This window comes from Rhopalosiphum padi, chromosome 4 (genome assembly GCF_020882245.1).
Source record: "Rhopalosiphum padi isolate XX-2018 chromosome 4, ASM2088224v1, whole genome shotgun sequence".
NCBI lineage: Eukaryota > Metazoa > Arthropoda > Insecta > Hemiptera > Aphididae > Rhopalosiphum > Rhopalosiphum padi.
Window position 1 is genome coordinate 19,089,618 of NC_083600.1, and position 16,569 is coordinate 19,106,186.

General features: G+C 30.6%; 1 long non-coding RNA gene across 1 annotated transcript in view; it reads right to left on the reverse strand.

The window, feature by feature from the left end:
* Nucleotides 1–1,231: 1,231 nt before the first annotated feature.
* Nucleotides 1,232–16,569, reverse strand: part of LOC132930940 (uncharacterized) — a 37,959-nt gene continuing 22,621 nt past the window's right edge. Inside the window, exon 3 of the long non-coding RNA XR_009662299.1 lies at nt 1,232–3,398. This is a non-coding gene — a long non-coding RNA (uncharacterized LOC132930940). The remainder of the gene's footprint in view (nt 3,399–16,569) is intronic.

The window sequence follows — 16,569 nt, forward strand, 5'->3', positions numbered from 1 at the left end:
AATAGTTTTAGTTTAACCTTAAACATACTTTAAAAATGTATAGAATCTATTGTTACCAATAGTATTACAGTATATTATTTTATGTACATTTAATATTTATGTAATTATATAAAATATCACATTAAATAAACTCAATAAATTATAACGCTAATAATATACAAATTACAAACTCAAAGTTATACAAAAAGTGTTTGAGAACTAATATAAAAAAAACGCATATGATAAAAAAAACTAATAAGTTAAAATTAAGATGTATAAATCTAACTATTTTAACACTATCGTAATGATATAATCTATTAAGACGTCGTTATGATGAACGAAACGTACATTTATTAAGTCAATATGATAAATTATGTACCCCGGGATGATACAGTAGTGAAGGCTTTTATTTAGTTTAAAATTAAATCTGCATGTACACTGCAGTGGTAATACATTAGTCATAAGCGCTAAACGAATAACATGACATGTACATATTATTTTGATATAAAGGAACCTCATCTAGCGATACCATTTTGACATCAGTGAAATCTATAATAAAAATCCAAGTACCTGAAAATATGTTCTTTAAGTAAACTAAAGAAAAAAAATTCTAAAAATTAGAATTCTCAAAAAACTCCATTACCGGAGGATAAAAGTGGGACGAGGAATGGGGATAGTTGGTGCGAATCACACCGCAGTACAAACAGTTACGTAACATATATAGCCGTGACGTCTATGTACAGTACGTCAGAGGCGTTGGCCGAGATCGATAAACAGCTTCTGTAATTGTATAGAGCATAATGTACTAATATATATGTTATATAACACCTAAATATTATAAAGTAACAATTTGCTCAAGTCGTACGAGTAATGTGTTTACTAATACGAGTACGTGTGTCTGTGTGTGTGTGTGTGTGTGTGTGTGTGTGTGTGTGTGTGTGTGTGTGTGTGTGTGTTTGTGATTAGACCTTGCGAATCGAGTGCCAAAAATACAACGCTACATGTAAATTATATTGATAGATACTTGCTATATTATATATATTACTTGTATTTCTGTAATTATTATGATACCGTGATTGTATTTTGTACCAAAATATATGTACACGGTGAGTTGTACTATTTGTACTCAATCAAAAACACGTAGTTACACTAAGTATAATGTATGTAGGTACCTACCGCACGAATTCTGCAGTTCATCAAAGTATAATAAAATAATCAATAAGTTTTTATTTTTTTTTTCCAAAGTCCAGTTTTAAGTCTATATATACATCTGAATAATATCTTGTATTTTTTTCTCTATCTAACGTGCATTATAATTACAAATAATGCTAAGACGTTGAATTTATCTTAAAACGTTTCAACGTTAACGCTTATTAACAGTCGTCTAAATTATTGTGTCTGAAAATCGATTTAAACTACCCTATTTAAAGTCGTATTGCAGGTTTTTAAATGACATAACAATGATTAAACAATATATATTATATATCAGTAGTTATTACAAATTGTGTCTAATGACTTTTTTCATACAATCTTATTGCAGCCACAATAATACCACATGCACGCAATATACATACACACTATCATTCTAAAATATAAACAATAATACACGTCCAAAATTATAATTAATACGATTTACAATTATAATATGGTCTAAATGAATACGTTTTGAATACAATTAAATAATTATACGTTTACTTAAAATATAATATTTGAAAAAAAAATACATTTTGTTAAGACTTTAATTTCGTATGTAAGTGTTTAAGTGTATAATAATAATTATATTGCCATATCTATATAGAATCGAAAAAAATAATTGAAATAATTTTTGATGAAGTTATATGTCCCCGTACAATAAGTATACACCTATTGTGTGTATATTTAATAACTTATAAAAGTCATCGTGTTGTAAGAGGTAAAAAAATCGGACGGTGTGAAAACCTGCCGAAAGAATAATACATTTATACACTAATAAACGATCGAATGATTTACGGCTTCAAGGCGGGTTTGATATACGTAAGTCTTCCGAACAGGTCAATTGCAGCGACCAGCATAATATACAAATCGAAAAAAGTGGTTTGTATAGTAGGACGGGCTGCAGTCACCGGCGTGGTTATAATACGATTTAGGACGCTTACGATAAAATGATTCAGGAAATCATAAAACAAAAATGTACTCGGAAAAAACTATTTTTAACCCCGCGCACCGTATCATGAACTATATAATCCGTTGAAACTATTTTTTCGTTCTTAGAATTTTCTTGTAGACATTTCCGAGAAAATATTCGGCTCTGCGGGATATGAAATTAAAAACCATCACGGGCGTTATGCGGCTAGCAAAAAAAAAATAAGAAATCTTAAAAACAATAAACCGGAGGAAAAATGTATGCGCAGACTTTCCCGCCATTTTAGTAAATAAACGATGGCCGACCCATCACGCAGAGAGTTGTGTATGTCGGGGGGGGGGGGTGGTATGTGGGTAAGTGGTGAAAACGTACGAGGGGCATGTGATAATATTATAATAGATTTGCCATCATTAATTATTTATCAGTATAATACAACGAACATCAACCCTTATCATAAAAATAACCCCGCGGACGGTTATACGTACAATGGAATAGTGTTCCCCCAACTCGTTTCTCATTCGTTACACCGCCCAGTTAAAAAAACGGGGTAATCCGTCCAAAATAATACATATATAGGTATATCGCGTATGGTATGTACAATAATATAGTTTTGAATACACCGTGCGCGGTTTTCAGCTTTCGTGTCCGACTGGAATGTCTGGATCCCACCCGAAGTCGTATAGCGTACGGATTTGTTGTCCCGTGTTGACGCGTAAGCACAACAGTTATGTTTTTTCACTAATTATATTAATCGTTTTTAGTAGGTATATATGAATATTATTATTGACATTCCGTATGGGGTCGCTTAAAGAATAATCTTAATACCTATATATACTATATAGGTAGGTACGTCACAAATAATTAACAACGAAATAGAAATATGTTAAAATTGCATTTTTTTTTTAAATACCTAATTAAGTCTACTTCTAAACGATAATGTTAAATATTATTTTAATATTATAGAACACAGCATAATACAATTATACGTTAATATCGATAAACAGTATAAAAGCGCTACTATTATATAAACGAAATGAAAATAAAACTCGTTCGTCCGTCGTCTGCAGCGTTGACGAGGGGCTTGCTGGTATTTGGGACTTAGCAGGCCAGTAGGACTGTTTAAATCTATGTGTGTCGACCACCGTTGGTCCGCTAAATCCCTAACACCAAAACAAGCATTGGAGCGCGTGTCGCGTACGTCGGCGATCCTTCGTCCTCTGTCGGGCACACCGCGATGTACTGCAGTAGTCAATACGGTCGCCGGAGCCCGTTTCATGTTTTGCGTTAGCATGAATTCCTGCAAATTAAAAACTATGCGTAAGACGATAAAATAAAATATATTATTGTTACAGTGGAAAATAGAGACATGCGCTAGCTGTGATCACACGTGATTTGTATCAGCGTACTTCATATATCGTATGGTAGATGTTTCCTTTCGAAACTATATCGCGGCGCCGAGCTTGCAGCAAGTCGTAACTTCACAATGTAAGTTTTAATCCGATTAAAATATTATACTTCTTAACAAACAGTAAAAATTTAGAAGTATATGAATCTAATGCTGTATTTATATAGGTATAGTGTATACATTTTTTTTTATTATGAACTGCACTGGTAGCGGCCTATTATGCAGACATGATAACATCACGCGTATAATATTAATCCAAAAAACGATAAGACATAATTTATAGCTGTAGACATCATATTATTGATATAGTTATAGATATATGTTAAGATATTATATTATTCAGCTGTATACACGTTCATATATTATTACTTATACCTTAAGTCGTCTAATATTGCGCACGCGTATCGGGGCAATCGTTTTAAATATTATACGACGTCCAGAATTATTTGCTACCTACCTACGACTACTCTATTACTTGATAAAAAAATTGCACACCGACGCCCAAGTCGCCGAAGAAGTGGATTTCGACGAAAACGAACGAATCAATCGCCCGTGTACGCCAACCGGTCGATACGTATTAACCCTTCGCCAGTGTGTCAGCGCGTTTTTTTAATTTGCGCCAAAATCGATTGTTCTCTCGATAATACATTCACGTTTCAAGTGTTTCAACAGTAGAGTATTCGTCGAGAATCGAGATAAATGAGAAGCTCACACGAACAATTCCATTTCAGATTCGAAGCGATGTTATTAAACCAACTCATTGACATAATTCTACGCTTGACCCGACAGTATTGACTTGGAATGAGCAACCCAATAACAATAATAATAATTGAAAAACATTAAAAATAATATTACAATAAATGTATTATTTTTGTTAAAATTTAATAGGTACATATCAAAGTACTGTTTACGACGTACCTGACGTCAAATTTTGTAACGACTATCCCGAAAAATTATTATTTTCATTCGAATCCGCCGAGTCTCGAAATCAACGAGAGTATCGACAAAACAATCGAATAACACAGATACTCGCATTTTATGTAAATTATTATACAAACTACACCGAAAAAATGTTCCCGTATATATCGCTGCTATTCGCATAACATTATCGCGAGTGGCGGTTGATCCTACGAGGGTGGGGTAATATATCGGCTCGTCTTCCCTTTCTCGGCATGCGCAAGCGATCGACCACCATATTATATACGTAACAAATAACAATAATACAAACATAAACTATCTCGATTATCTGTAGAGGTACGCTGCAGTACAGTAATTTATTACGTAAAATGTGCATATAGCGCATGTATTACATTGCATGTACAACAAATAATTACGGTTCCGCGAATCGGGTAAATAATAATACAATATAATATAATATAGGTAATCAATAGTTAAATATTTTTTAATATTTTTTTTTCGTTCGATATAACGATATGCTCAGGTATAATGTATACTCGTATAAAAATAGAATAATCGTGGTATTTTCGTTTTACTTCGATCATTTTTCGGAATTCGCTTAACCGTGGATAATCGCATTATAATATATACTACCTAATAATATTATAATATTATAATAATATACGTTATTCGAATTGACACGACTGGTCACCGTCGCCGAGTATACATATAGGCGCGTATACGATCGCTTTTTTACTCTTTACTCTTACGTATATGATATACATACATATACCAGCTATGGTATATATTACCATATATATGGTACCTATTCCTTCCTACTCGTAAAAAACACATATACCCGTTACTATATAATATATTATTATTTCGTGTACGAAAATTCTCTCATCGTCTCGCGCGTATACGCTGGCACGGTCACTCGCGAGGTTCGCGGGTCGACAAAACGACCGACACGGACCGCGACGGCGAAGCGTTTCAATTTTGAACGATACACGCGTTCTGGCGTATACCTATGTTATTGGAACACCTCCAATAACGATCGCGTATTGTAGTAAGCCGCCGCCGTAGGTTAGGTCTATATAATATACAACGCCGTGTGTATATGATGTAGTCGTTCTTACGACATACGCACTATTCGTCATTATTTAATTATATTATACTATACAGTGGAGTCGCGATAACTCGAAGTTAAAGGGAGATAAAAATTCGCTTCGATATAATAATATGTATTATTCGAGATATCTAACTCGAATTTATATTAATTTATATTTCTAGCAGGGGAATAAAAAAAATTCGAGTCAATTTTTTCGAGTTACCAAGGTTCGAGTTATTTGTATATATATATATATATACACGATATAATTTTAAATATTGCTGTACATTGGATTAAAGACAATATTCTACCAAAATTCACAAATAAAATTAAACGGTATCATTTGTTTTTTGATAAGAGACATGTCCGTCATACATTACCAACAGCCAACAGGTCTGTAACGGGAGTTATTTTGTTATCAAAAAAAACTTTTTATTTCAAAATAATATTAACGTTTTTGATATTATTTTTACAAACATATTAGTCATTATCATTTTGAATGTGATTTGATGAAAACCTACTTTTTAATTCCCGATAGAGCAAATCATTTTTTGGAGTATTTGGATACGTCATAAATTTGAATTTCGGACGAGCAGTTCGTGAGTTAAAACTTGCAAGTACGATATTAAACTTACAAGTTCGTATTTAAAATTTAGTTGAGAGGAGTTGAATGGGAAAGTAGTATCACATAAAACGTAATTCTAATAACACTACTCCGTTCATTGAAATTTAAATAGGCAATTAAAAGTTGTTATAACTAAATCTATAACTGCGTTATTAACTTACTATTCGTTTTAAATTTGATTTTTATGTATTCAAATTTCAAATACACCAAAAAATATTCTGCTTTGGAATAATAAATTAAAATTTTATTTTGACATTCAAAAAAATAAAAAATTTAAATCTTTAACGAATAAAAATGTAATTTTTTTTTTAAGATTTGTAGAATTATGTAAATAAAATATTTTAAAAAGCCATCATCGTTTTTAAATAATGAGTATTCTACGTTAAATAAATCATCTAATATATACTATTTATATGGCAAATGCACATTATAATAATGAATATTTAATAATAATAATAATAATAATATAATAATATATATTTATTTATATATTTTAATTTCAGTTAATACCGTAATGTCCGTAATACTCGGTAATTTTGTTCCTAGTTGCAAACGAGTCGATAATATTTATTATTATACTTTTTAATATACATTTATTAATAATATAGTCACGGTGAGATTACTTACACCCGACGAAGCGAGTATATTGTGATAATGTTGCGTTTAGAATAACGCTCAAAAGCGAATCAAATTATTATTTATTTAATTTTTTTTATATCCGGTTCGAAAAACCAGTTAGAGATATTTATATGTATTACACCTTGTTGTATTTGCGGTGATCCAAAAAAGTTTACTCGAAATCGTTTCTCTACTCGTACTGCAGCTGCTCCTTACCACTGGTATGACATACGTATAGGTACGTTTAGATACTGAATAAACTATATGAAAAAAATATAATAAAAAACATTAATTTTATAATTTGTCTATTGAATTTTAAGTAGGAAAAATGTTCTATTAAGATTTTTGTTATATAAATGTTAATTTACCACATTCGTTGAGATTTAAGTTTTAAATATTATTTTTAACATAACTACGTGCTTATAATATTATATTAATATACAATATTAGATAGATTAATCAATCGGCACATGCTATATTAACGGAATTAATTCAGCCAACAATATTCTCAACGTGAATACGATGCGCCTTTCGTTTGAAGTAATTACAATTTTCCTATTACGAGTCAATTCACATGATATAGTTGCTTTAATGATTTATATATCATAGCTATATAATTATATAAAATATATAAATACGACGTGATTAATTTAAATGTCTTCACTCATTATATTATAGGTACCAAATATATATTATTTTTTTTTGAAAATATATTTTTACATAATTTGTTGTCATAGCAAAACGCTATTTTAAAAAAAAATTGACCGTATCGTTTTCTTAAAAAATAAGGTTAGGTTAGGAAATAACTAATAAGATTTTTTTTTTTAATGACTACACACGCTTTGGCTTTTTATTTCATATTCTAAAGGAAATTATTGTTTATTGTTATTTGATACATAAAAATCGAATTTCAAACGAGTTGTTATTTAGTTATTACAAAGTTTATATAGCTAACCTATAAGTCACTCTCGAAATATTACTCCAACTCGTCAACTATTCCGCTCCTCTAAACTTTAAATACTTTTAACTTATTACAACTAATGATTATATAGGTACCTATATTTGTACTCACTTGTTCGAAATTCAATGTTTATGCATCAATTTACTTCAGAAAATATTTTGCTTTTGAATAAAATATAATTAAAATAGTACGTTGTAAATTTGTAATTCAAAAAAGTATAAACTTAAAAAATGATAATGATAAAAAATTGTCGATAAAATAATTTTGTTTAATACGTTTTGTTTTTTAATGTCATTAAATTATGTAAAAGTGATATTCTTAAAAAAGTCAGAACTTTTCGAATCAACGAGTGCAGTATAGGTACACTTAAAATTTATAATAAACTTACACCACTATACGGCACTACTTATATAGGTACACTACTACACCGAGATGCAGTTAACAGAAACATTAAACATTTGTATGATTATTTATTCAGATCGCGAGTGCAAACCCGATCGATACGAAAAAACACCGCGATTGTACGTGGGCGGGTAAGTCGTATAAATCTGTCTTCACGCCGGTCGTCTATATGGCTATAAATAGCTATATTCGAAAGCGATTAGTGATCGAGCACGTTTCTCACACGGTGTGAAAATATTGTTACGATCGCAATCGTCTAATCCGATTCAAACTAAACAGTAAATATATATTATTATATTGAGAACTACGCGCCGACCATCGACCCCCCTCACCACTTTGTCATATAATTTGTTCATAATGCGCGTTGTGTGTACAACAGATCATTGGAGTGGTTCCGATCGAATTTGCGTACGTAATAATAAAACATTAGGTTTATTGTAATAGCTTGTGCGCTCATATCTGACATATTATATAAATATATAATATTATGACGTTTATATGCACTGCTGAATGGCCGTTTTAATTGCGGGCACGAGATTCGATTTATCGATACGGAACTGAGAGATATATATAGTAGAAACCGTATAGCGTCAATATTACCAATAATATACAGATGTGTGTGTGTGTGTGTGTAATATGTACAAGACCAACGGTGCAGCAGTGCAGCACTTAATAATAATATGTATATTGCCTATAATATATTATGTTGTACAAGTTGTAGACGTCAAACGCGTATATTGCACCTACATTGACGAGGAATATTATTGTTCTATCCCGTAGATAAAATATACATTATTACATAATATAGTACATCATGATGGCCGTTGGTATGCGACACGTAGTCTATATACACCGAGTCAACATATAAATTACGATCAATTATACTGATTATCAGTTGTATATAGCGAAGCAATAAGGCACACTTACGCGTGGTGGTGTGAATGTGTGATTCATCAAGTATGCTCATCCCAATTTTTTCATTTAATAATGAATTTGTTCAAATCTGTTTTTTTTAAATTTTTAAATACACTAAAAACCATATTTTTACAATCTTCAGATTTTTTTGATCAACTCAAGGAGTTTCCTGTACTCTGTGGTGGTAAAAATGTTTGTTTTCCAAATGAGAACCACCATTTTTTACCATAAATTATTTGGTTAATATTTTTTTTGAAAATATTTATGTACCTAATTAAAAATTTAAACGAGTAGTATTTCCTCAATTCTTAGATTACACGATGTCTAATGTTTATATTAGGGATATAAAAGTCATTAAAAAAGGCTTACAAAAATACAAAACAATAGTTGTAGTTAAGAGTTTAAAACTAATGAAATCAAACTACTAATTTTATCTATAAAAATACAATTTCTTTTGCTTTAAGAAGTAAATAATTAAAAACAAAAAAATATAGTATAGTAGTGTATTTATTTTTAATGGTTGGATACTAAATAATATGGTATACGGCCGTACGGACAAGTACTACCGACTCTCTATAATAGCTAGAACCATCACTGATTGCATGTGCGTATGATATGTGTATTATTATTATTTATTCTAACAATATAATATATATTTATTGATTTGATTTGTAATTAAAAGTAGGTGTGTTTTAGGTTATGCAATTAAAAGTTAGTATGCCGTTTAAAAGTTACGCGAGAATTTCAGTGACAAACTTAAGAACTATGGGTACAAAAACAAAAAATAAAATTATTAAATATTATAATTGCATATACATACATTGATATTATATATATCTTAAATTTTCCAAATTTATGATTACTCGACCGGGCGAGTAAGTAAATGCTATATTATTATTATATATTTAAACCCGTACAAAGAAAATTGGTCGATTTTATGTATTATTTTTTATAACGAACGAACATTATTATATTGCGCGTAAGACTATATATATTATATACGCATATGAGGTATAGTGTTTCGTTTATACACTGCGCGTGGCGTCCGCGTCCACCCATGTCGGACAGATTATAGCGAATTAACTACCTACTAATTCTATATGTGTACTTTAGTACTTAATACAGTATAACAAGTCGTTTTATTCTCGTTTTTCATAAATAATGCATGTATGTTATACGCCACAAAAACAATATTAGTTTAATGACTTCCGAGTACCTATCTCGTATATAAGTACAACTATATATGGCTTTAAGTAAAGTATACAACTATTTGCTTATATTATATAGGTAATAAGTTATTGCTAATAACTAATAAGTTTAATGAATTGAACGAATCGCACGTGCGCATAATGTGCTAGGTAATGTTTCGAATATGTATATATATATTATAGGTATGTAGCGCATATTGTTCCGTAATGTTGTAATCCGAACTGAAGTTTTAAATGCAAAGCGCGTAGTTATCTATGATTTTAATGAAAAAATATTTCTATTTTTAATTAAAATAAGCAATCTTTTTCTTTTAATTATTTTTTTAATGTACTCGATAAGATCTATACGAGCCCAACGCTAATAGCCGTGAAGACGTTATCCGTGCACAAGTATACGATTTTTATACACCTACACCGCAATAATTTCCAATTATCATATTTCACGTTATTAATTATATTATAACACATATTCGTTTAAAAAAAAAAATGTTACGAAGTGATAATTAGTAAATATTTTAGTATTTTATGGAATTTGAAACTTTTATACAGTTCCCAAGCATAGTTACATAAAAACTTATGCAAATTATTACATAGGTAATTAACTTATTATTTTCAATGTTTCATAAATATTATTTATTAAGCATAAATTATTCACTTGTTAAGAGTGATTTAAGAGCTTGAAAATAAATGTACCCAATATGAATACTAATATTCGTTATAAATTTAAACATCGATTTAAAAAGATTTTTAAGAAATAATTTTAAACATAACCATTGGCCGAAGTTTGTAAATTCAGTTTGGACATCCTGTTTTTGTGAAATGTAGATACAACACTATAATAGGTAGGTGTGTGATAAGATATTCGTTTATTTATTCAGACTTATAAATATTTAAAAGTTACCATACGATATGCACAGATATAAATATATCATTAAGTAGATTTAGTTAAAATATAAGTAGACTAAAATGGTATTATATTGTAAACTATTATATTATATTATTTATAGTGTATCAATTATTTCGTTACACGTTTAATAAATGTAAAAAAAAAATGTAGGTTTAGGAGGTACACCAGTTGTGGCTTTTAGCGCATACTGCTTGTATAATCGAATCATTGCTGTAGTCAGCTGGTTTTTATTCGGTTACTTTTACATAAGACTGTGGTTTGGAGGTCAAGCGATGGTGATTTTTAAAAAAACATTTTAATTCAACAATAATTTATTAATCAAGGATTTAAAAAAATTAAAACGGTGTATTAAAATGAACAATCACTTTATGGTCTCTATAGACGTAGTTATAATTTATAATTTACACTGTTACCTACTATTATATAATAGGAAAAATTAAAACAAATTAATAGCCAAAAATAAATCACAACATTATTTAACCGGCGAAAATTGTAGAATGAAGAGGTATTGTGTTGCATATATTATACAAGATAAATTGATCACATTTTGTACACGTACAATTTGCAAACGATTTCTGTTTTAAATTGAACATTAAAGTTTTGTCATTTATCGTTATAAGAACGGGTTGTTTGCTATAATATCGTGGAGACACGATGACGTGTCAGAAGAACGTCGATGTGGTCGATCTCACGGAGGCACCTATATATATATTATAATCTATATAGATCACATCTAGCAGGTGTTCACTGTATGCGGACATGCGATATATCGGCAAAGACATCCGATACCTTCGACAAGTTACACTGCACAAATGATCTACACGATGTACATATATAAGTGCTGGCCGTGTGCGAAATTAAATATCAATCTACAGAAGCCGGATAGGTATAATATTATTATAATACACTCGATCGCATTAATATATTATCCTATAATGAAATAATATAATATGACATTATTATATTATTATGATGGCAAAACACAGACGCATTGTGCACCGACATATACCGAGACCGAACAAAACGGTTTTGCTACTGTTCCCAAAGATTATATCTGTTTAACGTTGCCGTGGTCGTCGCCGTCGTGTATAATAATCGCACGACTCCGGACCACAACCTGCGTTGATTTTTCTCAAGGACGACAGTATATTTGTGCATCCGGGATGAAATGAAAAAAATTACCATTATCTACTACGATGCAAATATGATTAATAGAGTCCTAGCAATATATATTATATAGGTATTATGTACATTATACTCTGTACCGTACCATTATGATATTACGATTTCGCGCCCGAGGCGAGAATAAAATGTTATCCCTCTCCTTTTTTCGATCCATCCTTCTACCGATATTCCATTAGTTTTCAAGAATTATAGGTATATATATATTGTATATAGTTTAATGATCTGGTATATGCATCCGGAAAATTAACGCCCGTGGTCCTGTATACGATTTACTGGTAATAGTATATTATATGCAATATTTTGGTAATTGTTATGAAGTGATAAAGCACTAATTTGTTTGTATAATGTATCAACAGAAAATTATTCATACAAAATATAAAACGATTATTAAAACACATTCTACTACCTAGTTAATAGTTCGAGTTAAGCGGCAATCATATATGAAAACACTGTAAAAATAAATCGTTACAGCCTAACTGGATTTATTATTTTGTGATACGCGGTGCGGTGATTGTGTTGATTGTGGTGTGTTGATGTATGGTTCAATGTAATTCATCAAACAATTTTCATATTTAGTGGCTTAGCCAATAGGTGAAATAATATATATGATATGTTTTTACTTATTTTCTTTTAAATTTCAAAACGTTTAATTTGTATACAATATTTATATGATGAGTTACCATGAGACTTAATAATTTTCAAAAAAATTCTAAAAAAAGTTGAACGAATCAGTGTGACGTATAATATAATAATTGTAGGTAGACGATATACAAGATAATAAGTCAGATTATTATTATAATTTTAAGATTGGCTTTGATTAGATAAATATCGATAAGCACTCGATTTTACTTATACTAAATGTCCAGATTAATTCAAATAGTTTTGTAAACGGTATATGTATCATTATACATTATAAAATATACAATGTATTACTTTGAATGACTCGTTGTACCAGCACCCATAATTATATATTATAATGTATGCGTTTTAAATGGCGCTTTTTTTTTCGTTTTTGAGCATATTGTACTAATAAACGTAGAAATGTGTGTCGTAGTGATAGGTTGAATTTAGAAACTCCTCAATTTTAAACGTAGGAATGAAATCTCAAACGGTTTTAACGACGTGTATAATATTTTATTTATACACCAGCCGTATAGATTATATATATAATATATATATATTCACGTGGACACGCGAAAACCCGTTGGCATTTGTTCACGTTGAATTTGAAAAACGTTAAAAAAAAGAGAATGCCATTTTTTGCCCGGTTATTTTACACACATAATAATATATCTTACACGTCTTATACCATAGTATAATATACGCATGTATGCCGCCGCAGTGTCCGGACAACGACGACGACTCGCCCGTCTGCAGCTGCGCGTGTTCTGGGTCTATTGCAGTTCGAACCGTATTTAGGTATAGCTGGTATCCGCCGAAGTAAATATCAATACACGGTCGGGGATCGTCGGTATATATTATTAATAAATAAATTATTTTTATTTATTCGCGTATAATAACTGATATAGTTGTATCACTCGTATCTGCAGCGGTATATGATTTATAACATGTTCGCGATACGCACTCGTATAATACTTACATATTATATACTGCTCGCCGCCGTCCTTAAGATTTCACACAAGACACGGCGTAACGAAAGAAATCGGCTCGCAGTGCCTACTATATATGTAAAGAAAAATAAACGAATATTCTCGAATACCGATATATTAAAGCGATTTCAACGACACAAATTAGAAAACGTACTACCACAGCGCTAGCCATCACTACTACTACTATGTCACTTCGTATTATTTATGTACAACTGACGCAGTAGGGGTGGTATTCTTAGAGGAAACTATGTATGCACTCTTTGTGCTGCGAGATTATAATATTTGAACTGCAGAAAAAAGCTGTGCGTCGGCCTTCCAACATAATATCCACAGCGGTCACGACTGTCCATATACACAGGACGTGTTTTCCCCGTTTTCTCGAGTCATATATTATAACCTTACGAGGAAAATGGAAAAGCGCGATGGCCCAACAATATATATCATGATAATTGTTTCGTTTCGTCGATATATACCGCGATTTCACGTATTTATATACGTATTGTGTTATTATTATTATTATTGAGACGCGAGGAAACGAGCACGTCGTTATATATATTTTCTGCACTAAATCTAACGTCGTCGACGTCCGCCCGCGGAATCAATTCCGGATGGTCGACCGCCCATAGCAGCATTATATACATAAATTCGTAATAGGTATATAAACGCATGATATTATAATATTTACCGAAGCGGCGGCCTTCGTGTACGTGTTGTAAGTTGTGTAACCACTGTAACCTACAATGTGTGTGTAGGGTATACATCTCACACGCGTGCGTACATAAAACTGCAGTTAATACGATATTACACATACATATATAAGTCGTAGTATATACATACGATAATAAACAAAATGATCACTTGGTGTACATAATATAATATGTGCGCACCACCTATACACATTATACACTGCAGGTCTCTGGGCTCAGAGTTTGTAAGTTATCTATATATTGTATCGCGTTAGCGGAGGCGGCGGCGGCGGCTTCATCGAAGGTAGGTATACCATATTATATATACCTAGCTGCTATATTATACTCGTATGTGTTATAATAATATATGTTTTGCGAGCGTTTTCTGATCGTACGTTTTTGTTTTTTATTTTTTATTTTAGCGCGATCGAGTTCCCGCGATAATCCGAGTTGTTTTACGAGTACAACACACATACATAATATACTACACAACAGCACGCGCGTAATTTGATAAGGTCCGAACAACACATAAAACGATAATTACGCGGACACACAGGTATATTATAGGTAATAGGTATGTAATATATATATAATATATAATATATACAAATATAGTATAAAGTTGTATGTATATAGTACCGCGGAGTAGATACATAATATTATAATACACGTACATAATAATATATATATATATATATATATAGGTACGCATTAGACGCTTTTGATGCAGTCGTATCATTATATAGATTACATATTATCAATAATCATAAATTATTATGTATACGTATAGGTACGCACATTCTAATTTATTTTTTTTATAACACTATAAACCACCGCGAAAACTCCTTAACGGCTTATTATAGACGGATGTGAGATCTACTATCTATAAATAGAACAACGTGTACGACTAATTATTGTTGGCGTAAAAGTCGATTTGTTTTATCCGAACATAATCGTATACGCTCGAATTGCAGCAGCTGCAGTCAAGCACGCCGATACATATATAATATATACCGATTCATTTTTTCTTCAAAATTACGCGTCAAACGTTCAAAATTAATTTGATATATTCCGTGATTGGACTTTAATATATAGTGCTCGTTTTGAATAATATATATGTTAACTTTTTTTATTCACATTTAAATCAAAGTAATAATATTATTATTTTATATATTATACCATACTATATATAGCTGATCGCTGATCTTGTACAGCTGCAGTGGACTGTGATTAAATGCCCCCGTATTTGCCTCGTATTACATTTTCTTAAATATAAACCGCTCAGACTTTTAACAAATTTATTTAAGTTGTTTTAACCAAATATAAAATATAGGTTTAAAATTAAGTATGTCTTCCAATCATAATAACTATTTTATGTAATCAATGGTAACTCTATTCATAAACACAAATATATTCATTTACCGTCGTCCGACACACATTGTCATTTATTGATTTAGATTACTATAGGTTATCAACTACCTATTCCTATTAAGCATATAAAATATTAGAAAAAAACTTCGTTAGCACTTATATTATATATATTCAAGATTTAAAACTTTAAAATGTCTGAAGTATTAACTGAATGTTAATTTCCATCGTACAATAATATATTGCTGAATCGTGTGCTAAATAATATTATACGTTTCAATAAAAATAACAATACGTAATATGATTTTCTAATGTTTCGTAATATTGTATATTATATTATTCTCAATGAACTAAACGGCATTTTAATGAGTTAATGACTAATGGATATCTGCGTCTGATACAACAAATGTATTATGGAATAAAACCTGTTTAAGACATTTTTTTTTAACTTGATGAAAATCTTCGTGTGGCTATATAAAATATATAAGTGTGCTTGTTAAATCATATAAGCGGAGGAGGTAAAAGTTTTTTTTAAGTCATACCTAACTCAACTATTTATTATATGATTAG